Below are 25811 nucleotides of genomic sequence, written 5' to 3' on the forward strand. Positions count from 1 at the left end.
TGAGATACAGTTTCCAGTGAAAAGTGAGGAAGTCTTTCCAGAGTCTTGAAATAACTGAATTAAGAGCCTGAAAGGGAGATACTGAAAAAAGGATCAATACAAAGATGATTTCATTCAGCTTGCATTTTGAGTTCTACAAACAGCAGAGATGGTTATAGGGGTTGAGGATACAGTATTGAACCCAGGAGAGAAAAACTTTGCTTTTAGGGGCTTACATTCTGAAGGGGAGAACTTGGGCGATAAAAAGATAAAAAAAATACAGTATGCTTGATAATGTAAGGAAAAGATTAAATCAGGGAATGGAATAGTATTAAGTAGGAGGGTGATGGCAAGAAGACCTCACTAAGAATTTAACATTTCAAAGTAAAAATAAAAATAAAACCCTGAAAGAGGGGAAGGAATGAGGCACATTATAGGGAAGAGGGGGAAAATGCATTCTGGGCAGAAAAATAGTAAATGCAAATATCCTAAGTCAGAAGAATACCAGATGGGCTGATAAGTAGCAGAAAAACCTGTGGAGCTGGCACAGAGTGAATGAGGGAGAGGCTGTTAGAAATGTTACAGAATGTTCTCTGTGGAAGGGGCGGGGCATCACAGCTAGTGAATGGGCACCATTTCCCCTGGCCCCAATTATGCATAGCCTCCTTGGATAGCAACTCCTAGTAGGTCATTAATGAGACTTCCTGAATGTGGGACAGCTAGGAAGGGGTGAGGTGGATATATATTGGAGGTGGAATGAAGGGGGCAGGAGACACTTGGAGGGGAGACATGTGGGGAAGCAGCTCCAGGTCTTTGACAGAGTCAGTGGCAGCTACTATCTTACCCCGTGGTGGATTATGTGGTACATTTTGTATTTTGAGTCTTTCCTTCTGTCCCAGCTCCCTGGGACCTGTCTAACCCCTTTTCTGTGATTCCCCACTAGAAGGTACCTTAGCCTTGTGGCAAACTTTCAGATCTTAGATGCCTTTCCTTGTGCAGAACCTATTTTGCTGGTCATTTGCCCATGGGTAATTTCTTTCCCTGTCCCCTCTCCCTCTCTCCTTCCTGCCTCCACACTAATTCTATTAAAGCTCTCCCACACTAAGAGTATGCTTTCTTTTTCTCTGTGAGCACAGACCCTCTTTTTTTTAGAGCATGCACATTAACAGTTTGGGGTCCCTGTGAGCTAACAAAAAGACTCAAAGGTTGTAACACTGTGTGTGTGTGTGTGTGTGTGTGTGCTCGCGCGCGCACATGTGTATAGGTGGTGGGTGGGGGGCAAAACAGATATATAAGCCACTCTAATCAACTTAGGTTAAAAAATTTAACCAGTACTATGAATGAAATGGGAAACCAACAAAGAGCAAAAGAACAGCATGATCCAACTTGGGTTTTACAGGGTCACCCTGGCAGTATTGTGAGAATGGGCCAGAGAATGACTTGAGTCGGAGAGGTAGGGAGACCAGTGAAGAGGCCCTTCCAGTAACTCAACAGAGAGGGGATTGTGAATGGGAGACGAGTGATAGCAGTGGAGTTGATAAGAAATAGTGAAATTCTGGGTGGATGGGTGAACAGAGGGATACATGAGTATTGTAAAGTATGACCTGAGAAACAAGAAGTATGGAATTGTCATGTATTGAGATGGAAGCACTGAGTGGGGCAGGAGAGGGAGAGCAGAAGTTAATTTGAACTTACTGAAATGAGATGCCTATTAGATATCCAAGCAGAGATAAGAAAGAAGCAGAAGAACATGAAAGTATAGAGTTCAGTGGTAAAGACTGAGCTGGAACTATATATTGGGCAGGCAGTTGCATATAGATGTAATTCAAATCCAAGAGTCTAGATGAGCTGCACTAAAGAATAAATAATATAGTAGAAAAAAGGGATAAAAAATCTGGGGAAACAAAGCAAAGGAAAGGGGTCACATCAAAGCAACACAGGAGTTGAACTGAGGAGTTAAACTGGAATCATTTGAGTAACAAAATAAATGATACAGTATTGGATTATAATCAAAGTATAAAATAAACATACATGAATTCATACTGATAGAAATAAATGATTAAACCAAGAATCAGTCAGATAAATCTTTACAAAAGAATGCCATCTAGGGTATATAGATGCTTCCTCTCCAGGAGTTTGACCTCTCTCTGCTTTGAGGATAGTGTAGTTAGTGACTTAGTTCCAAGTTATGGACTATAGGAATGGGGAAATAGTCACTTTACAGAGGGGAAACCTGACAAATACTGAGAAATTGTCACAGACTAAAGGAGACTAGGGACATAGGAAAAGTACGTGAATCTGAACTGGATCTTGGAACAGGAAGAGGATATAAATGGAAAAACTGATAAAATCCAAATAAATCTACAGATTAGTTGATACGATGTATCAGGCACCTACCTGATGGCCTAGGGCTTAAGTCAGCGCTATCACCACTAAGGCCTGAGTTCAATCCCTGGCCAGGGAGCTACCCACATGGCGCAGCAGACCTCTCCTGTTTCACCCACTGCTCCCCTCAGCAGTGTATTTCAGTAGATCTGCCTGTTCTACTCCCCTGTCTCTGGTGAATCCTCTCACCACAGGCACCTCTGGTCTACACTCTAGTTCTATGTAAAAAAAAAAAAAAAAGATACAAACAAACATCAAACAAATACAACATATCAGGGTTGGTTGCTGTTTTTTTTTTTTTTTTTTTAGCTTTGACATATATACTATGTTAATGTAATATATTAATGACAGTAAGGGGTATACTGAAACTCTACTTTCTTTTCAACTATACTATAAATGTCAAATTATTCCAAAATAAAAAGGTGGTTTAATTAAAAAAAAAAAAGCAACTGGGGAAATTCAAGTATCTCATTTAGAAAAGGCCCTTCCTAGATCTTCTCTGTTGGGTGGAGCTCTGAAATTATCAAAGATGCTCATTATGGCTGCAAAAATAATTCTGGACCGTGCACTGATATGGAATAGGCAAACAGAGCCAATATCAGTTGCCTTGGTTACAGACAGACTTGGTGCATACAAAGAGGAAAAAGTCAAGTAGATTCAAGCTTGACCTTGCTATATGTGAACTATTAAAAGGAAAACACCAGTTCTTCCCAGGGAATAATACAGCATAGCCCAGCTGGACCTCAGAGACTGGGATGGGGAAATGAGACATATAAGACTGGTTAAGGCTACACACCACTGTTCACATGGTTTTGCTTATATGTTTTCCTTGATGTGGGCCTATTTTTTTCAAAGCCAGGATTTGGGCAATTTAAACATATTTCAGATGATTTCTTTAATATCTTGAGCATGTGCAACCAAGATTGTTCAGTAGGGTATACTCATTAATTTATCATTTCTTTTATATAAAAATATTTTCATTCATTCATGTAGCAATATATAATTAAAACCATGAATTAAGAACAGAAAGACTGAACATAGCGTGGAAACCAAGAGAGTTCTGGAACTTATTACTAACAGGGCAGAATATGTTAGTAAATTCAATTTTGAGCATCGACCATCTACATGACTGAATTTATTTCTCTTATTCCTTCAAAGTCTTTATTCTCAGATTATTTTTTGCTTTCATTAAAAATGTAACTCTCGGGCATGTCACATCCCCAGTAAATTTGCTCAGTTTTATCATTAAGCACATTTTTTTTAACCTTGCTTAGGTATACAGTGTACGTATCATGTTCTAATCTAAAATTCCTAAGGGCATATATATCTTGGGAAATTGTATTTTCTATTGATAGTCATACTTCATTCTTTTAGAATTACATAAACATACTTCTATATAGTTCAATTTGAAAAAATTCAGTGACTGTTGATAGTCAGGTGAAAAATGGTGATGTCACCACTGGCTTTAGACTGTCCCCCTTGGCTTAGATTATCTTTGACATTTCTAGTTGGGTTTTTTTTCTTTATGTAACACAAACCTTTTTTTTTTTTTTGTTTTTTGTTTTTCTGTCCCATCGCCTTTGAAGGCAGTGGACAAACAAAACCTTCAAAGGTAGCATTTAGCTGGCATCTTTCATGCCCTGGGCACAAAATGATAGCTAATTTCCATGCCCTTCGCATTTCAGTCTATATGAAGCCTCATTGTTGTGGAGATATGAAGCATGTGAGGGAGAAACAGCACATTGAGGCATCCGCATCTATCAATTCAACAGAGTAGGTCAAAGTGTGACCTTTGTGACTTTGTGTCTGAGTTCTAGTAAGAGATTTTATTTTCAAAATGATACATATTGCTCAAGATATAAATTTCTAGTGACTTTTAAAAGGTCTAAGGGAAAAAAAGGTCAACTAGAGCATAGACATGATTCAGTGGCCAAAGGGCAATTTTGAACCTTTGACTTTCACTTAACAAAGCAAGTTTCTGGATTTTAGGGTCTTGGAGAATTTCCACTCCCTCTTTCACTCAGGGGTACCCCTGAATATAGACTGAATTCAGGTACTGAAAAAAGAAATGGACAGAATCATTGTCCTTTCATCATGTTAAGGAACAATTAGAAACTCTTTTTTTTTTTTTTTTTGCATGGGGAGTGGAGATGTTGATGTTTCCCAGCCTTTAAGGAACGGGTTTCTCAGTCTTCAAGGATGTCTGCAGTGGACGACGCCAGTTCCTGGTGTCATGGAATGTGGCTGGTGGCACCAACACCCTCACTCTGGTTACTCACTTGTGTCAAACCAGTGATACTCTCCCTTTTTAGTTTACATTTAACCAAAGTTGAAGATTATAAAATGATTTGAATAGGCCAAGAAAATTATTAGGAAATACTGCTTTGGACAGACTGTGCTCTCCAAATTTTATTGAAACATCTGCTCTATATTTAGAGCATTTTACTGGAAAACAAATGTTTCTCTTTTTGAAGCAATGTTCATATCACTGTTTGTATTTGGGGAGTATAGAACCACCCCTCCTCCCCCCATGTTGCCTTCAAGTGTTATTGCCACAGGGCACTCACCACCAAAGCTCCAGTGACCCATGGCGTTAGACTATTTTATCCCTCCCACCTTACTCTCAACTCCATACCTTTCCCCACCTGGATTCGTCAGTTCTATAATCACAAATTTTGAATAGTCTAGGCTAGATAGTAAATAGTAAGTTTTCCTTTATGATTTAAGATAATTACAAGATAACATGGAGTTAGAACTTGAAATATAACTGCAAAGGTATGTTTTTGATATTACCCCTTTTCCTAAACTTTTCAGAATTTTGACATTCCAGTTTGGTGATCCTATCTTTCTGACACATTTCTCTGTCACCATCAATGTAAAAGTGGCATGCACCTATGTTTCAAATTAATGTAGATTTGAATTAACTAAAATTGTGTAAAGTCTATTATTCAGGGAAACTTTAGGGATTACAGAATCAGGGGAGCAATTAGCAACCAATTTTGAGCACTCATTACACTTCATCTTCCAGTGCCAAATCCTTGGTATTAAGTGAATAATTTTCATAAGGCAAGAATCAGTACTCCTCAAATTCATCATAGACATGATCAAGCATAATTGCCATGACTGACATAAATATTTGAAAGAAGGTAACAAACTTCTCTCTCAACACTATCACCCCATCCTGTATTTGAAATTCAATTTGTAGATAAGGAGAATGAAAAAGATGAGAAATGGCATTCATTCTAATCTGCCATCAAGGTTATTACTGGTCAAATTCCCTTGGGTTTTTTTTTTTTTTTTTGCTTTATAATATACTCTATCTTTTCTAAAACCTAGTATTATCTTAACAATCCAACCTTATGTTCTAAAATAAAAGTGTTTATCAAGGAGGCACATTTCTCTTTGGAAAACTACTTGAAAGAAAAAAATTAGAAAAGAAGAAAAAAAGATGAAATAATTTGATTAGCAGTTTACATAGTGTGTGTCTGAGTCTTAATCTTTTTTTTCCCCCTGCATTTGGAGTAACTGATTTCTTGTCTTTTATTTTAAGATTTATTTATGCATATAAGAACTGGGATGTAGACCAAAGGCGTGAAGGGGTGAAAAGATTCACCAGAGACAGAGTAAGGAGCAGAACAGGTGGATCCACTGCAATACACTGCTGAGGGGAGCAGTGGGCAAGACAGGAGAGGTCTGCTGTGGCATGTAGGTCAGCTCCCTGGCCAGGGATCGAACTCTTGCTGCGGTGGCTGCCTATAGTTTGATAGTGCTGAGACTTAACCCCTTGTACCACCGGGGAGGCCCTGGAGTAACTAACTTCTTTGCTGTTCATCCTTTTGGAGAAAATTACAATGTTTTAAAAGTCCTCCCAGTCCTTAAATATGACCTCCTTGCTATAAAGTCTATTTTCTGGCACAGCAGGGTGGTTGGGGAGATCAGGGATTTTGATAGGGCAGCCACAGGAAGTTGGGATTTCTACACTCTTACAGCTCCATAGAGAATGTTCTTCTCTCAAAAACCACATACCTAATGGAATAGAATTTCTCCAATGGCAACTATGTATGGCAAAACCCTCCTTCTTCAGTTCTGTTAAAAGTATATTAAGAAATTGGATATGGAGCAAATGGATCACCATTGGGCCTTACAGAGTCATATTGTAACATGGACTAACAGGCCCACCCAAGTGTTACTTCTTTTGGGGAATACTCTTTTGACATCTTATTTTCCACTGATTAGGACCACATTCTGTGAATTTGCTTGTTAATGCATACAGTTTTATATAATAGAGATGCAAAGGACTCCTTCTAGTGGAAAATATAACCCTTAACTTTATGGTTTTATTATTGATTTATATTAAGTTTTGTAACTAACTTAGCAATCTTATTTCAACATCTTCAGTTTCTCTAACTAACCACTCAGTTCTCTAAATCCTATTTGAACTAGTTTTATGATTTTTGTTGTTTCCTTCATGAATGAGTTATGTGACTTTTATTTATTTATTTATTTATTTATTTTAAAGATTTATTTGTTTATTTATTTATACCAGCACTGGTTTCAGTCAGAAGTGCGGGAGGGTGAGAGAATTCACCAGAGCCAGAGCGGGGAGCAGAGCAGGCAGAAGGACCGACGTACACTGCTGAGGGGAGCAGCGGGCGGCAGGAGAGGTCTGCGCGCCATGTGGGACTCTCCTCCGGTGGCCGGGGAGCAGCCGGGGATCGAACCGACGCCGCAGAGGCTGCGGTCAGCTTCACAACCCAGCGCTCAACCGCTGTGCCACCGGGGAGGCCCTATGTGAATTTTAACACTCTTATAGTTGTAAGAATCATAATTATAATATTTAAAAATTTTTACTTTGGCTGTAATATTTAACTTTTTTGCATTTATTTTAATAGTTAAAATTAAAATTTTTAAATTTTTTTCATTATTGCTTTTGCTACTTTCTTACTGCCACCACCTGGAGCAGTAAAGTGTTGCCCAAAGCAGAGAAAGTTCGAACTCCAAACACTGAGCTCCTAGTTGTTTAGATTTCCATCATTTTCTTCTTCATCTGTGTCTTGCCTCCTTCTTTATCGGGTGTGTTATAATGATTGAGTCCAATTACAATACATTACCGAGATTTGAGGCTTAAACATTTGTTCTTTTGACTATTTTCAAGCAGCTTAGCATGCAGTGATTTGCAGTTTTGCTGAGGAATGCTTTTTGGTTGCAAGCTTTGTAATACTGATGTGCTGGAATGACTCACAGAAGTAGGGAAGGGTCCAGCACAGCCTCTGAATTTCAACTTGGCGATGTTGTTCTATGCTCATTAGCATGCACACAGTGCTCCTAAAGTGATAAAAACTTAGTTTCTTGTGTAAAACGGGCTATAAAAGAAAATCATCTGCTAGTGTTGGTAATGGTAGTAAAAGAGAAAGTAAAGGGATATAGAAAAGCCATAATTCTGAGACACAAAGTTAAAGTTTGGAGGTGCAAATGCACCATTAATTCACAGTTGATTTTACAAAGAAACTAGAAAAATGTTTCTGTCTTAATAATCAACTGTTTAATTAAAATAATATATTTATTCTTCAGTTGTCAAAATTTGACAAATAAGAATTGATATTTCTAGAATTTGAAAGGGATTGTTTTTGTCTAGTAGAACAATCTATGGAAAGATCACTGAACTTGCATTCATAGTGTCTGAGCTAAACTTTTATCTCTTCCACTAATTAGTTATAGAAACTGTACCTAAATTCTCCAGGACATTGTTTATTGACTTATTGATATGTTACATGAAGTTCTAGGTTTGGGATAAGACAGTGAATATTACAAAGATCCCTACACTCAAAGAGCTTTTGCTTTAGTATTTTAAGGGGATGGGCTAAGCAAAAGGGGAAGGTAACAAATAAATAATAGAGAAATTAATTACAAATGCCTAAAATTATCAAACATCTTAGAAAATGGTAAATCCCATAGAAAATGGAAGAAATGGAGCAGGGTAAGTGGGTATTGGCAGGCAGCATGCATGTGTATATTTGTGTGTGTGTATGTGTGCGTGTGTGTATGTGCCTTGATGCATTTGTGCTATTAAAATAATAAGTAAGTTGGTCTTTATGATATGACGGCATTTGAGCAAAGACAAAAAATAAAGGGCTTAACCAAATTGGAAATAACATCTACACAGAAGAAACAGCTGAAGTATAAATGCCAAGAGAGCAGTTTGGTCCATATTCTAGAAGGAGGGACTGGTATGGCTGGAGTGGAGACATCAGGGAGAGAGTAGTTGGAGAGGGAAGTGAGACAGTGTTGTCACACCTGTGAGGTCTGCTAGGACACTGCCCTTTACTTTGTGCCAAAGGGGAGATAATCAGGGCTTATGATCAGTAGAGTTTATAACAGTGTTTTAAAAGGGTCATTCTAGCTGCCAAACTGAGAATCTCATAGCAGGGTGAGGGTGGAAGTAGGAGAACTGTGAAGAGTTATTACAGTAGCCAGGTGAGAGCTGATGGCTAAGGTCATGAAAAGTATTCACATTCTAAATATATTTTCAAGTAAGACCAGAAGATTAGTGGTTGAATTGGATGGGAACTGTGAAAAAAAGAAAAACATCAAAGAGGACACCAGTGTTTTTCATCTGCTGAATGGGAAGGTGGAGTTGCTAATAGCTGAGATGGTAGAGAAGGCCAAGGGATGCACAGGCTTTTGCACAGTTCAGATTTTGGCATTTGTGTGTAAGATATCCATTTTATATTCAAGGATACACTGACCTGGAGCTTGTGAGAGTGTCTGAGTTGGAAATGTTCCTTGGAGGTCAACAGTACCTGGGTGGTATTTGAAGTCCTAATGCTGCTGTAAGTAATCCCAACAGAATCACTACAGAGAAGAGAACTGAAGCGAGCCCTGGGCATGGAAATTTAAAGGGTTGGAGAAAAGCAGAAGAACCAACAAAGGAGATTGAGAAGAAGCAGTCAGTGAGATGGGAGACACTCAAGAGGCGGTGTTGTCCTCGAACCTAGATAAAGAAGTATATCATGGAGTAGAGTGTGATCGACTATGCTAAATGATGCTGGTAGAGCAAGCTCAGGGAGGACTGAGGTGCTGGGTTGGCAACACTTTAAGGGTGAACAGGAGGGCCTCCCTGGTGGTGCAGTGGGTTGAGCGCCGCGCTGTGAAGCTGTCCGCGGCCTCTGCAGCGCGGGTTCAATCCCGGCCAGCCAGGGAGATACCCACATGCTGCCTCGTCTGCGACTCCACTCAGCAGTGTTTTAGGTCCCTCTGCCTGTTCTGCTTCCCGCTTTGTCTCTGGTGAATCCTCTTACCTCCAGTGCTTCTGGCCTGTACCCCAGTTCTTGTATAAATAAATAAATCTTTAAAAAAAAGTTGAGTGGTTTCAGGGAAGTAGAGAGGCAAAAAATCTGACTAAGCTGGTTTTAATGGAGAATGACAGGTAAGGAAGTATAGACAGCAGCTACAGATACCTTTCTGGAGTTTTCCAGAGATGTAATTGTTTTATTAAAAAAAAAAAAGTCTTTTAAAGATGGGAGTGGCATCAGTATGTCATTTGTATTTGAATGGGAGTGATCCTGTAGAGAATGTTGGAATTATGTCTTTGAGTTGGCTGTGTGGTATGAGATTTAGCGACTAAATGGAGGAGTGGTCTTTGGTTTAGAATCATGGATAATAACAGGCATGGAGGCAGAGCATGTGGAAATAGAACTGGTAGGTGTGTCAACATGGTGGTGGAAATATGTATAAGTTCTCTTTTGCTTACTTTATTTTTATTTTTATTTTTTTTAAAGATTTATTTTATTTTGTTTTATTTATTTATTTATACAAGCACTGGTTTCAGTCAGAAGTGCGGGAGGGTGAGAGAATTCACCAGAGCCAGAGCCGGGAGCAGAGCAGGCAGAAGGACCGAAGTACACTGCTGAGGGGAGCAGCAGGTGGCAGGAGAGGTCTGCGCACCATGCGGGACCCTTCTCCGGTGGCCGGGGAGCAGCCGGGGATCGAACCGATGCTGCAGAGGCCGCAGGCAGCTTCGCAACCCAGCGCTCAACCGCTGTGCCACCGGGGAGGCCCCTCTTTTACTTACTTTAACATTCTCAGTGTCAGTATTGTGAAGACAAGGGAAGAAGTTTGTGTTATCTGAAAAAAGTGGAAGTGTAAAGTTTGTCCAGGATTGTGGGAAACTGGTCTTGGGAAATCAAATTGTGATATCCTAATAGTATTAAGAGTGTCATTGAGGATCCATTCATAAGCTTGAAATGAAACTATTCAGCATGATTTTATGTTCTCCAGTCACATTCAGTTATAGGGTGAAGGTTTGGCATAGGTAAGAAATTTTAACCAACATTTTAGTTTTTCAAGTAAATACAGTAAATTTAAAGAGAGCTAAAAGGGTCAAGGGCATATGCAAGGAAACAATTATAAATTGGTCATGGCATCTAAACTTGGTAAGTACAGGAATAATAACATTAAGGGGTGATAGACGGGGGAATGGTGGTAGATCAACGAAAGTTGTTAACTGTGGTGGTACAGAGTGGGTTTGAAAGATGATTGGACATAGTGAGGAAGTGAGCTGGAAAGATTGGAGGTACTGATCATTAACACTCTGTCTTCTTTGTTGGTGCTTAATCTTCTCTCTGACCCTTTAAAGCTCTAATGCCCCAGGTCTCAGTCCTTGATCTAGTCTTTAAATTAACATTAAGAAACATTGCATTGGGCCTCCCCGGTGGCGCAGCAGTTGAGCGCTGGGCTGCAAAGCTGCCCGCAGCCTCTGCAGTGCCGGTTTGATCCCCAGCTGCTCCCCAGCCATGGGGGGAGGATCCCACTTGGCGCGCAGACCTCTCCTGCCATGACTGCTGCTCCCCTCAGTAGTGTACCTCATCAGTCTGCCTGTCCAGCTCCCCGCTCTAGCTCTGGTGAATTCTCTCACCCTCCCGCGCTTCTGACTGTACCCAGTGCTTGTAGAAATAAATAAATAAATAAATCTTTAAAAAAAAAAAAAGAAACATTGCATTTATTGATAAAGACAGTGTCTAAAGCAATGGTGATGGGATTAGAGGCCATAGTAGGGCTGTTGGTATGATCCATAAAGAAATGCAAGGAATTGTGCCAGGGTATGGGCATAATAACTACTAGTGTGTCTGTAGATCCGAGAATTAAGATAGCAGAAGCACTGAAGAGTACAGCTATCAGCTAGGAGCCTGAATCTCAAGGGATTAGGGTGATGGCAGAGTGTGTGATAACTGTTTATATGAGATTTAGGCTGGCATTTTGGGGAAGCGGGAAGAAGTATCTGAAAACAATGAGAAGCAAGAATGTCACCTACTTCTCTCAGCTTCACAGATCCAAGGGCTCCCACAGGAAAGGCAGTCTCCAACTGGGAAGTTGACAAGGTTTCCTCAAGGGAAAGTCTGGTTTGGATGAGATCAAAAGGGAGGGTTCAGAGGACAGTTTGTGAAAATAGGGAATGCTGCAGCCAGCCACCAGATTACATCCAAAGATCCTCATTTTATTGCAATTAAGCCTTGTTTTACTCCCCTCCTTTAATGAGTCAGCCTGACCCAGAAGACCAAGAATGCTGCAGAAGTGATGATAGATGATATAGAGTTTCTGTGACAAGGTCATAACTGACGCTGTGGCTTCTGCTATGCTCTTTTAGATCCCTGGATCTTGAATCCAGCCACTGCACCATAAAGATATGCAAACAGCCCCATAGAGAGGTCTTTGTCAGAATAAGAGAGGTCATTTCCTGACAGGTAGTACCAACTTGCAAGCATATGCATGTACTATGTTGAAAGCATCCTTCCTTCTCAGTCAAACCTTCAGATGACAGCACCCGCCGCTAACATCATACTGCAAACTCATGAGACTGCAAAATCAAACTGTTCAGAAAACTCATTACCTAATTTCCAATCTGCAAAAGCCAAGCTATATAATAAGCCATTGCTTTTTCTTTCGAGCCACTAATTGTTGGCATTATGTACTATGCAGCAAATCCATGATAATTAAATCCAAGCGTGGCGGGAGGGTGGTTTTCAAATAATAGTCATGAATTTCAGAAGGTACAGTGGATGGATTTCAGGACTGGTGGAACAGAAGAAGATGACAGAATAGGGTATGTAGGGTATGTAGCTTGAAGAGGATTAGAACGTGGGAGAAAAGAGAATGTTATCAAGGCAGATAATGGTGGTAAGACCATTTGTTTGGTAGTGAATAAAGGTGATTTCTGGGGATCTGTCTTCACCTTTGAGGATGTAGGTGGAAGGACTAGGAAAGGGTGGTCTTAGTTCTAGGGCCAGTTCACTCTTGAGCTCTGGTCTTACATATATGCTCTGTGGATCCTTGATTGTATTTACTGTTTCTCATTTAAACTTTCAATTTTCATATTACTATCCTCAATTCAAAGATGAGAATACTGGGCCTCCCTGGTGGTGCAAGGGGTTAAGCATCGCACTGTGGAGCAATCCACAGCCTCTGCAGCACGAGTTTGATCCCTGGCCTGCCAGGGAGCAACCCACATGGCATAGCAGACCTCTTCTGTCTTGCCCACTGCTCCCCTCAGCAGAGTGTTTCTGTCAGTCTGCCTGTTCTGTTCCCCACTCTGTCTCTGGTGAATCCTCTCACCCCCGACATCGCTGGCCTGTACCCCAGCTCTTGTATACACAAATAAATAAATCTTAAAAAAAAAAGATGAGGGGCCTCCCCGGTGGCGCAGCGGTTGAGCGCTGGGTTGCGAAGCTGCCCGCGGCTTCTGCAGCGCCGGTTCTATCCCCGGCTGCTCCCCAGCCACCGGAGGAGGGTCCCACATGGTGCGCAGACCTCTCCCTGCCGCCCGCTGCTCCCCTCAGCAGTGTACTTCGGTCCTTCTGCCTGCTCTGCTCCCCGCTCTGGCTCTGGTGAATTCTCTCGCCCTCCCACGCTTCTGACAGTACCCAGTGCTTGTATAAATAAAATAAAAAATAAAAATAAATCTTTAAAAAAAAAAAAGATGAGAATACTGAGAACTAAGGAGGATAAACAACTGGTCTGATTTCACACCGTAAAACACAAAATTTGACTCTGGATCCATTAAGATTATGCCCTCACTTTACATTTTGCTGTAGAAAAAAAAATTTGAAAACCAAAGTACTTCATTTTCTACTAGTGGGATGGACGTTAGATAGCTATGTGACATGGGTCTGTGGAGTGTAACTATGAATTTTCTTTTTAAAAAATCCCAGCCAATACATGTGCTTAATGACATAAAAGCATCCAAGGTGAGAGCTGATGACATCTGTATACCAAATGCCTGGAAGATGCCAGAAAACAGAGGAAAAGAGATGACAATGAGAGGTACAAAACAGTCTTGCTCTACCCTTAGAATGCAAAATCTATGGAGGCAGAACATTGCCAAGCGCCTAGTACTTGGAGTGTGCTCGATAAATGAGTGTGTCTTGAAAGGATGAGGCAATGGGGCAGCCAAAGGAAAAGTGTTTTTGATGAAAACATCCTAAGTAAAATATTCTGTCTAAGAGAGGGGTCAGGACAAGTTGAGGACAGAACTATGAAGCTGAAGAAGAAATTTGTCTTCAGGATTTTGTCTTTCTCCACCTTCCAGCTCTCCTGATCCAAACTCCATGGTATGTGCATGTCAGAGCCATTTCCTCATATAAGTCTTGCTACTTTTATGTCCTTTAGGTCCTTTAGAAACATTGAGAAAGCAATAGTTTTTACCTGGCAACATATTAGATGCCCTAGAAATTTAAAAACAAAATAAAAAATAAATGAAAAATCAGTTTCTGGCCTCTCTTTCTCCACATAGTGTAATTTAATTGGTTTGGGGTAGACCTAGATATTGGTAATTTTTTAAAAATCCCATAAGTGGTTTGCGTATATAAGGAGGATTGAGAAGCAACTAATAATCTAGAAGTATCACCTTTCTGGGGAAATTTTGAACATTGAGGGATCTAAGCTATGTAAGAATGAGATGTAGTTCTGACTGGTGTAACTATGAATATTTTTTAAAAACAAATCTCAGCCCAGTACATGTGCTTAATGACATAAGAGAATCCAAGGTGAGAGCTGATGACACCTGTATACCAAATGCCTAAAAGATGCCAGCGTGTGTGGATGGGGAAGTCCCCAGAAGTCACACTGAGCTAGAGCTAGCAAGGTGCTCAAGACATGTTTGCTTTAGCATGAATGGCTCCATAGCAGGCAGATGCCCCTGGCTGATGGTTATACCTGGAGAAGTTGAACTATGAAGATTGTTCAGAGAGTGGTGTAGCCTGAGAAGAAAAAATTCTAGATCAATTGTGAGAGGGTGTATGAATGGGAGCATTGTTGTGAATCTATGTGTAGATGAAACACAAGTGTATCTGCTTATATCTAATACTTCTGTCCCAAGTGTATTGATAAAATGACATAGCTATAAGTAAAACACAGAATTTTCTTTTTAAATACATTATTGAATCCACTGAAGTCTTCTCTCCTGTATTTTCTTGTTCAACAGATAGCAAAATTAAAATTGTGGTCATGTGGAAGTCTTTCTCTCTTTTAATATGGCAAAGAAGTCTTTATATTTAAATGAAATGATTCCTTCTCATGTAGAGTGGAGGAAAGATATTTTGGAGGAGTGAAGGACATGCATGAAAGTGAGAGGGATCAGTGAAGCACTGCTCAGGGTACAGCCATTATATTCCATTTTATATTTGTGTTAAAAGAAGCTGGCATTAATTTGAGATCTGAGGGCACATATTAAGTTCAATGTAAAATACAGCATCCTCACTCTGCCCATCTCAGAGGTGGCCCAATATCATTCTTCATTCAGATAAGCATAAAAGGCGACAGTCCCAGGGAACCGTTTGGGCATTCTGGGGTAATTAGTTTATCCACAGTCCTTCCAGATGTAACCATAGCTCTGATTCTTGTAAAAAGTGACAATATCTGCTTCTGTCATGATAATTAGCAGTCAAAAGAGTCATCCATTTCTTTATCAGCCCCAAAGAAGAACGGGTAAATGATAAAGTGGCATCCTTGCCTGAAATGAATGGGTATAATGGCTAAATGTTTATCTTCCTAGTGACGCAGTACTTTGAGATGACCTCCAAATTGAGTATACAGAGGCCACTTGTACATCCTCTATCAAATCATTAAGAAGTGAAATGACAATGGCCAGCGACTGTCTCCAATTCAATTATATATCGAAAGCATTTAGGAGGTGTAAAGACCAAGCAGTGGCAGAACAACAATAAAGATATAAGATCCAGAGCATCAGTGGTGACATTCAGTTGCTCAGTCAAGCCAGGAAATGGTTAGTGACCTTTGTTTGAGACTTTAATTCTCATGTAGGCCCAAGACAGGAAAAGGTCACCATCATCTAATGGTGAAATGAGCTTTTGACTTGGAGTCAGATGTCCCGGTTCTGAGTCATTGCTCTGACAGTTAAAACTTGTTGATCCTGAGTAAGTCATGCAATCTTCCATCTGTAAATAGGAAACAACAAGAATTTCTGTTTTAATTGTGTGGTGACATAATGAGTATTGTAAAAGAATTTCATGAACTATAAACCATAATGCAGATATTCATTATTATTATAACATGAATCATCAGTGACCTTATTTTGGCCAAAATAGTTCTGCACAGATCATGGTTTACAACCTCTATGCTCTGGGTTTAAAGCATCCCACATCCTCAGCAGCAGTAAATATTATATATATATAATATATATATAAATATTTTATATATATTTATATGTATAATATATATTATATATATATATATAAAATTTACCATCTGTAAGTCTAATAATAGCCATGTGGTTTTAGGTTAATGCTAATTATAAATACAACTATAGCTACCCTTAAATAGTGGAGAGGAAAGTCACCAAAATTTATTTTGGGAAAGTTACATCTGCTATGAACTCTAAAATACGGACTTTTTGTTAAGATTATTAGTAAAGCGTTTTTGAAAAGTTGTGGGGAAAAAATGGAGATTTAGAACCTTCAGGAAACTTATCACTAGGAGTGAAAAATTGCTCAAATAATACGTAAACATGGACCAGCAGGTGCACAATCTGAGAGCTGCTGGGAGCTCCCAGGGGCCGCAAGTTGCCAATTGTGTTGTGTGCAAGGATGTTATCAACTGTGGGCATGGAAGTCCCCTTGCTTTCTGGTAGAGCATGGCATAGGTGATCAAAATTCCCAGATAGAGAAAAATTAGTTATCTCAGAACTGAGGCCTTGCCACCTTAGCATCTTTCCGTGCTTGTTGAAAGCACACACATGAAGTTTCTAGCACCATATATCATCCTCGAGGACTCACATCTCTTCCTTGCTTTGCCCTGATCTATAGCTGAAGTTCCATATTTACTGATATCTTCAGTTTGGTTTTGGTACTCAAGCCAAGACAATAATGCCTTTGCTGGACAACCAAATCAAGAAAGAAACTTAATAGGTTCTATCACCCTCCTCTGGCTTTGGAGCATTGTGTGGATTGTGTGTAACCAAAACTTACTGGACTTGGAACTCTTTTTATCTCTAACCACATCTTCTTGCCCTTAATATACTTTGCATGGGACTGTTTATGTGACTAGGTCCTGTTTTTGCCTTTTCTTATTTCCAATATAAACTTAAACTTTTTAACCAATACAATTGTTTTCTTGATGAAGGGTCTTAGAAAGTAAGTGGCTAAGTAGGTAAAATTTGGAGGAAACTCAATTTTGTCTTTGCTTTTCAAGGCTAAACAGAGCACATGGAAAGAAAAGAAATAAAACAATCATGCTTTTTCCCCACCTGTGCTAAGTAGAATGAAAATAGGCAGGCCTACTGCGGCAGTTTTTTTTTTTTTTTTTTCCTTTCCCAATGAAGAAACATATGGCCTACTGTATTTTTCCATTTCCTAGCATTAGTAGAGGATTCTAAATTATACTGAAAGATTGAAGCTGATGACTGTTGGGAGAATTAAAGCCGGTTGGATAGAAGGAATTTAGGGGGTAGGTGGTGATTATAACAGTAATAATATTGAAACTGCACTGTGTGTATATGTATTCCCTTAGCTCATCTGTTCAGAAATAATGCACCATCACGAAGTTTTTCTAGCAGTTTCTAAAGGAGAGTTGTTCAGCAGGCAACTTCCTAATGATTCGGAAGACCTTCAACTTCAAGAGGAATAAAGCTTTATAGTGAACAGAGGGTTTTAGGCAGACATATCCCATGGAGGAACTACTGGACAGATTGGTGTCCATATGAATTCCTTTGGCAAGAGATATTGAAAGTACTGGATTAGTGAAGTTAAAATCTGGCAACAAATGAACCTGAAGAATCAGAGAGGCACATACGTTGAGCTGCCTGTACAGGGTATACCCTTCCTACTAACCATGATGATTACTTCTGACATATGATGCAGCAAAAGGGCAGCTGAGTCAGACCAGGGCTCTAAAGTCTCTGATCAGGAAAAATTATGGTTAAATTGAATAAAATTCAATGGTGAGTAAGATGAAATGAAAGATTCATAGTACCCATTTAAAAAAATTATTTCTCTGTCTCTGTTGGGCTTATTTGCATTTCCATAATCCTTGATCCCAAATGAACTTATTTTTTTACACTATGAGATTTCTAATATACAAAATAAAGTTTTATAAGTTAGATTTGCAGCCTATTAACAGGCCCCCTGCCCCCAAGAGATGATACACAGTTGGCTAATAAACATCATTATGTAGGAGTTTACTTAGGACAGAAAGAATTATTTGCAACAGTGCAACAGAGTTCCTGCTGCCTCTTCAGTCTCAAACCCCACTGAAATAATTTAAAGAATCGTGCTAACATTTATTCAATAATTTAATATTTTATAATGAGTAATGACAGCTTTTAAAGGTCTAGGTACAGCAGCACACACATTTCTGTTTCATCAAGGGCTTGGGATTCCTTGTGCAGATTTTTCACAGTTATCTGATTCACTGGTTTTTAAATAGATTACTGTGACACTGTGGAAGTTTCTAGTTTAGTGGGGTAAAATTGGCAGCAATAAGTGTCTAGCAAATATCAGGGTCTATCTCCCAAATGAAGAGTATTTTTACTTTGGAAGCTGAAGGGCCATGCTATGTTTATGGGCAAGTAAGAGCTGGCTGTCTCTCTCCTTTTCTTCTTCTCACTTATTCCTCTCACTAATCCTGACATCTCACATGTGCTGACACTTGAATAGATCTAGGTCTCTCTGCTTCTGTCAAATCCGAAGGAACCCCAAATAAATGATAAGTTCCAGCATGCTTTAAATTTCCAGTATTTTGAAGAGGCGACCAATAGGAATTACGTTTGGGGGCACGTGGCAAACAGTCCCAATTTCCACATGGCCACAGTGCTCCCCCTGGCCACCTGCCTTTCCCCTTTGCTCCACAGCCAGCCAGAGCCCCGTCTCATCCTAGGTTTGCCAGCAACTCCATCCCCACTCCCTTCAGTCTTCAGAGAGGAGAGAGCTGGAAGTCATCTGCACCTGTCTGTCGTCTTTTTTTTTGCTTTTCACTAAGTCCCCATGTCAGCATAAGGGAAATTCTAGAAATGAGCAGCAACAAACCATCACTTAAATTGGCAGAGGAAAAAAGACGGTGAATATATTACTTTAGTCTGTCAAAAACACTCAGGCACATTCTTACATATTTAGAACTCAAACCCGCCTAAGAAATATGGACTGCTACCAACCTCGCTTCCATCCCTAAAATGTTTTCCTCAATATCTCTTGTTTTGTGGACTTTGCCATATGTAATTTCCTTGGGGATAGTAATGAGAAGTGCTGGGGACTTCTGAGGAGGCAGAATTCTGACAGACTCATGAAAGGGGTAGGCTTAGCCTGGTCTGGATAGGGTGTGGGATCAGAGGGAGCTGAGGAACAGGGAGCACAGTTCCAAGCCACTTTGAAAAGGAAGATGATAAGGGGGCAGTGAGTATACACATTCATCTTGAGAAAGGAAAGTCATAAATTTGCTGACATGAAAGAAAGGAGAAAGTAGGAATATAGAGAATGTCCCCACTGAGGTCAGGAGCCAGCAGAGACTGAAGGTACAAAAGAAGAGACTGAAAATATCTGTGGTGATGGATCAAACACAGAAGGAGTTAGTGTAAACGTTTCAAAGTGCTGTGGTTCTGTTCTCTTTAAGGAGCTTATCTTACATTAATTTTGTGGTTGAGATTTGTGAATTTTTTCCTCTCCTGTGCTCCTAAAAGTGGGATCTAGGTTTGGTTTTCCAAGCCGTGGGAAACATGGGGTTGTTCCAGATATCTCGCATGGGTCAGAAGGCACTGGTTTGTCTTGAATATTTGTGAGTGAGCAGAGGGTCTTGGGTCTTGGAAATTCTGATTAGTCCTACCTCCAGTTTTGTGGTTTATTTGAGAATCTATTTAAATAGAATTAAGGAGAATCTTGACTATTATCTTCTTTATCTCTTATCACAATAAGGTTTTTCCTAACCACATACCATTAATAAAATTAAATGACTAAATAAATTTGAACTGTAACAGAACGTCATTTTAATTGTTGAAGAATTAGAAAATACAGATGAGCAAAAAGGAAAAAAACTGCCAATCAGCTATAATTTCTTTCAGACCTATTGATGTCTACAGTTACAGGTACATATTTATACATTAAGGGATCATGCTGGGTTTTTTTTTTTTTTTGACAAATTGTTATTTTATTTAATAACATAACATGGATATCTATCCACATCATTAGATTTCAGTGAGATGTCAGCAAATGTGGTCTGAAAGTAAGTTTTGTTGGAACAAATCCATACTGTGAATCATTTATTCTGTAACTTGGAAATCAGATGTTTGGAACAAATGGCATCATTAGTCAGGAAAAGACCAAATTCTTCCTAGGAACTTGAATAATCGTGACATATACAGCTTTTCACTGTAGAGCTTAGTACAGGAAAAGTCATTTGGAAGACAGGACAAGAGTTTGGCTTCTTCTAATAGCACTTTTGTTATATATATATATATATATATATATATGTGTGTGTGTGTGTGTGTGTGTGTATTCTACAAAGGAATTTAGTACATTCATTTTTGGAACTACATACACATTATCTGTAAATATCAGTTTAGGGCATGGTTTTGCTTTTTCTTAAAAGAAAAAAATGTCCTTTAGGCTGCAAAAACATCTGATGTATTTTCCAGTTCTTAGTTTTGAACTCACATGCAACAGAAAAACTGAGATGTTCTAAAGAATGATTTAATGTCAGAATTATAATACCTGATTTATTATTCACAGCATAATTTTTATTAAATACATTTTCAATCCCATTATCATTTTTTAAACTACTTAGCTCCAATCAAAATGAAAATGCCCATTTCTTCATCTTTATTCATGCCTTTCATATTCCCATGCCCTAGAAAAGGGTTTTCCTTGCTCATAGATGAAAAATTTTGGGTTGCTCATTATATCTGAAAGATAGAAAGATGTAGTGGAAATGAACGATATAACAGCTCTGCAATAGCAACCATTTGCTTCATTGTGTTTGCAGCCCTACAATAATATCTGTTATTTTTGTCTTCACCAAAACCATTTGGTTCCCTTGTTACTGTCATTTATTCTTTTTCCTGGGCCTAGGTGTGTTAGTCACCTGAAACTTGAGGACGTATTTTTCCCCCTTATGCATCATAATTGGCAAGTTTTTCTCTAAAAGTAGCACTGAGATAAAAATAAAGTTATTTAAAAGGTTATAGTAAGAAAGCAAAAAGGAAAAGATGTTTTCTTTCTAATGGATGTAAATGGAAATGTAGTGTATATAATGGACTCTGAAAGGACTTAACTGATTTTTACTATGAAAATATATTTCCTCCCCAAACCATGGGTCCATGAAACGTCTGCTATTATTTCTAAAGCTTATGTCATTAAAATACATAAATGCATCTGCAGATAAAAATGTGCAAATTTCAGAAGGACTATCTCCTGACACAGTTTTTGTTTTATATTATTTTTTTTTTTAACCTGGCATAACAGAGAATTCAACATTGTTTCATAGATGAATTTTCTCTGGTTTACCTTGATTTCCTTCAAATATTTTGTTATGACTAATTTCATTTAACAAGAAATATTTAGGTTAGCTTATGAATGAGTAATCAGATGTTCTGAATCCAAATATATTTTAACAAACTGATTTGTTTGTTAAATGCCAGGGCCATTTTACATTTGGTTCTTTAAAAATCAACATCATAAAGGGCCATTGAAAAAAATTCCATTCCTTCTTATTTCTCATAATACAATAGGATGATGTTTATCATAAAGGCAAATTCTGGCTTGTTAATAATGAACTACTAAATTAATTTTTTTTAACCTAAAATCAGAGTTTATGATAGATTGATTCACATTTCAACTAAAAACTTTTATTTTACTTTTGACAAAAGCCAGTATTTCCCAAATTGGTCTAGTTATAAACATTACTGGTTAAAAAATATAGATTCTTGGGGCCTCTCTCATGGTGCAAGGGGTTAAAACACAACCTATGGAGCCATCTGCAGCCACTTCAGCATGTGTTCGATCCCTGGCTGGGGAGCTACCCACATGGTGCAGCAGACCTCTCCTGACTCACCCGCTGCTCCCCTCAGCAGCATATTTCACAATCTGCCTATTCTGTTCCCCACTCTGTCTCTAGTGAATTTTTTACCTCCCACACCTCTGGCCTGTACCCTGGTTCTTGTATGCATAAATAAATAAATCTTTAAAAAATATATAGATTCTTATTCTTTTTCTTCTGATATAGTGGACTGAAGACCAGGTTTATTTATATCCCTCAAGTGTTTTTTAGGATCCTTCAGGGGCAGGGAATACTGGCACAGATTTGGTTCTCAATGCCTGTGACATATTCAGTTATCTGGCAGTTTTCAAGCAAGGTCATTGTGCAGGCCTCCCTCCAGACCCATTTAAAAAAAAATCTTTGGGAATATTAAAGTGAAAATTCATCTTTGTCAGATATATAGTTTTATCCTGTGCACTGATGGGAAATGGATTAAACAATTATGTGAGTGACTCAGTAAACAATAGCTAGACTTCTGAGAGAGCTAGCATGTCAGCTCCACAAAAGCAGGAAACGACTTATAATATCTATTCCTTTAGCCCCAAGCTCGGTATCTCCCACAGATATTATGGATGCAGGATAATATTTCTGTTGGCTAAAACTCTCATCTTCAAATGTTGAAGTCTTCCTACATATGTACTTTAACAACTGGACATGACACCATGATTTGGTGGTTAAAATTAATAGGTATTACGGCAGAGATGAAAGGCAGTTGGTGAAGCCAGAGGATGACTGATTTCAAGGTATCTCAGGTGAGCCAGAGGGGACTTACCCAAGAAGCACAGAGAGGGCACCCAACCCAGCAGCCAGAGGATGACTGATTCCAAGGTATCTCAGGTGAGCCAGAGGGGACTTTCCCCAAGAAGCACAGAGAGGGCACCCAACCCAGCAGCCATTACAGTCTGTTGATTGGCAGCACATGTAGTAAACACATTTATGAGCCTCTATCTCCACTCCTAGGAATGGTACAGGGTAGGAGCCAGACTTTGGGGACTAATAGAGAAGAATCCCCCACCTCTGCCTCCCACCCATCTATTCTGCACCTGGTCCTGTCAAAGCACACACTTATTTGAGTTAATTTGGGCCCAGCAACTCCTGCCTACATCTACTTCCCTCCTGTTTATCAGCCGTTGCCAGTGTAAGTCTGGCAATCTGAGGCTGTCATTTTGTTGTGTGACCATAGTAGTACCTCATCTGGTGCCAACCACACAGTTGTGGCCAATTCTAATACTTAGAGATGATGAATATAATAGACAAAAGAAGATGACCAGGGAAATACTACCCCTTGATAGATAGGAAAGGAACAGGTAATGATAGAGGACTGTGAAATAGCAGACACTTTTAATCTAGTCTTCATTTCTGCCTTTTATATGAATGGTCAGATGTGAATATTTGGCTAGAATGAGTCTCAGCTGTGAAGGGAAATTGGAAGGCCAATGAGGACTGAGAAAGAAGTAATTAAAGAGTACCTGGAGTACTGGGTACAGTGAAACTAGCAAGGCCAAATGATTGGCAGTGCGATGCAATGGAAAGAGAACTGGATGAACATTCAGAAACCCAGCTTCTATTTTCAACTTAATTCACTTGCTAATTCAGTGACCTTGGGAAAAGATGTTCTCTGAACCTTGTTCTTGATACCTGCAACATGGAGACAGGTATTTACTGTATAAGATTTTTATTCAGAGTGATACACTCTTGGGACCTAGATATCTATAAGATAACAAATAGTGTATCAGTTTGCTTTTATGCCTGGGAAGCAAGTAGAAAGCATCTTCAAGCAATAAATTAACAACAATTAAAAAAACCATTTAATTAAAAAAACAACAATTAAACCAACAATTAAAAAGCTTGGGATACAACACATATGGCATCGCAGAGATCAGCTCCCAAAGATAAGGAATGACAACAGAATCATGCATAATTGTCAAGATACTAATGTAAGTTGATCTGTTTAAAATTTTTAAATGTTAAGCCAATTTTGGGCCATATGTGTGATTATCATTTATTTACTAGTAGTATAGTATATTGTATATATATTTTTTAAAGATTTATTTTTAGTTAATTAATTAATTAATTACTTAATTAATTTATACAAGCACTGGGTACAGTCAGAAGCGCGGGAGGGTGAGAGAATTCACCAGAGTCAGAGTGGGGAGCAGAACAGGCAGAAGGACCGAAGTACACTGTTGAGGGGAGCAGCGGGCGGCAGGAGAGGTCTGCGCGCCATGTGGGACCCTCCTCTGGTGGCCGGGGAGCAGCCGGGGATCGAACCGGCGCTACAGAGGCTGCGGGCAGCTTTGCAACCCGGCGCTCAACCGCTGCACCACCGGGGAGGCCCTATTGTATATCCTTTATTAGAGAATGATAAGAGAGTAAGCAGCCAGCTGAAAAATTTTACCTAAGGTTGAATCAGTTCAACAACATTTCTAAGAGTTGGTTTGAGTACATCATAAGATCTGAAACAGGTGGTATTCCTAAGATTAAGAGCAAAGGAAATCAAGTTATTTGCAATCTAGTTCCTATGACTGCAAAAACTGGAATGACTGTTGTTTTACAAAATGCCACAGTGTGTTAGAAAAAGAAGTAATCTTCCATGTCTAGTGATGATCCATAGACCTGGGCTTCTAAGAGCAGTATTACTTTTTCTTTTCTTTTTTATTATTTTTTAAAAATTTTATATATTTTTTACATCATTTTTCATTTTTGCACAATGTACGCATTTTCATCTTGGTTATAGTCCTCATACAATTCCCTCCACCCCCACCATTTTGATCCTACTCCCTCCTCGCCCCTTCCCCCCGTAGTGTGTCTCTGGTTTATAGTTGCTTCTTGATTTTGATTTTTACTTTATTATAATTAGTCTTTTTCTAGCAGCACTATTTACAATAGCTAAGCTATGGAAACAACCCACATGCCCAAAGATAGATGACTGGATCAGGAAGATGTGGTACATATACACCATGGAATATTACTCAGCATTCAAAAAAGATAAACACGTGCAATTTACAGCAGTATGGATGGAACTGGAAGGGATCATGCTCAGTGAAATAAGCCAGAAAGAAAAAGAAAAATACCAGATGGTCTCACTCATAGCAGGAATTTAGAAAACCTAAATAAGAGCAGCATTTCTTCGAACAGTTGCCTGTTAGTCACCAGTAGCAGAATTACCTTAAGAGCTTATTAAAAAATGCAAACTCGAATGCCCTTTTACAGACTTGCAGAATGGGAACTGAGGGGTGGAGCTTAGAATGTGAATTTCAGTAAATATCCTGGAGATTGTTCTGCTCACTGAAGTTTGAGATCTGCAAAAAGAATCAATATCTCATAAACATTCTTACTATGATATGGCTCAAATAATTGAGAAGACCATTAAACACTCAGATGAGTCTAAATATGAGGTAACAGTTACTTTCTGGAAAATTAAAATATGAATCATGATTTTGAAATATTTGGAAGCGAGTCATTCAAATAGAGCAAGTTTCAATGATGAAAGCAAGGACATCTATTTGGAAATCAGAAGTCTATGGTGTAATAATAGCCAACCACCCTGGTTAGGACTTTTCAAATCCCCTCCTCAATGTCTCTTTATTCCTTGTTAGATTTTTGTTTGTTTTTTCCTAAGTAGAAAATACTGTTATCAGGTTAATGAACTAAATAGCTATACTTTCTTGGGGCTCAGTAGTTCTCAACTGATTACTCATTAGAATATCCTGGAACAATTTGAAAATGCAGATAAATCACGGTTTTTACAGGTAGAACCCAGGAACTGTATTTTAAAATGCCTCCAAGGGATCCTATATTTGAGAAATAAGACTGGGAGCCATTGTGTTGGTAAATGGAGGTCTGGTATAGGAGGTGGGAGAAGAGAAAGATTAACATGCTTTTGTGCTCAATTATTTCTGTGTACAAAAATGGAA

This window comes from Talpa europaea (genome assembly GCF_964194135.1).
Source record: "Talpa europaea genome assembly, chromosome: 1".
Classification (NCBI taxonomy): domain Eukaryota; kingdom Metazoa; phylum Chordata; class Mammalia; order Eulipotyphla; family Talpidae; genus Talpa; species Talpa europaea.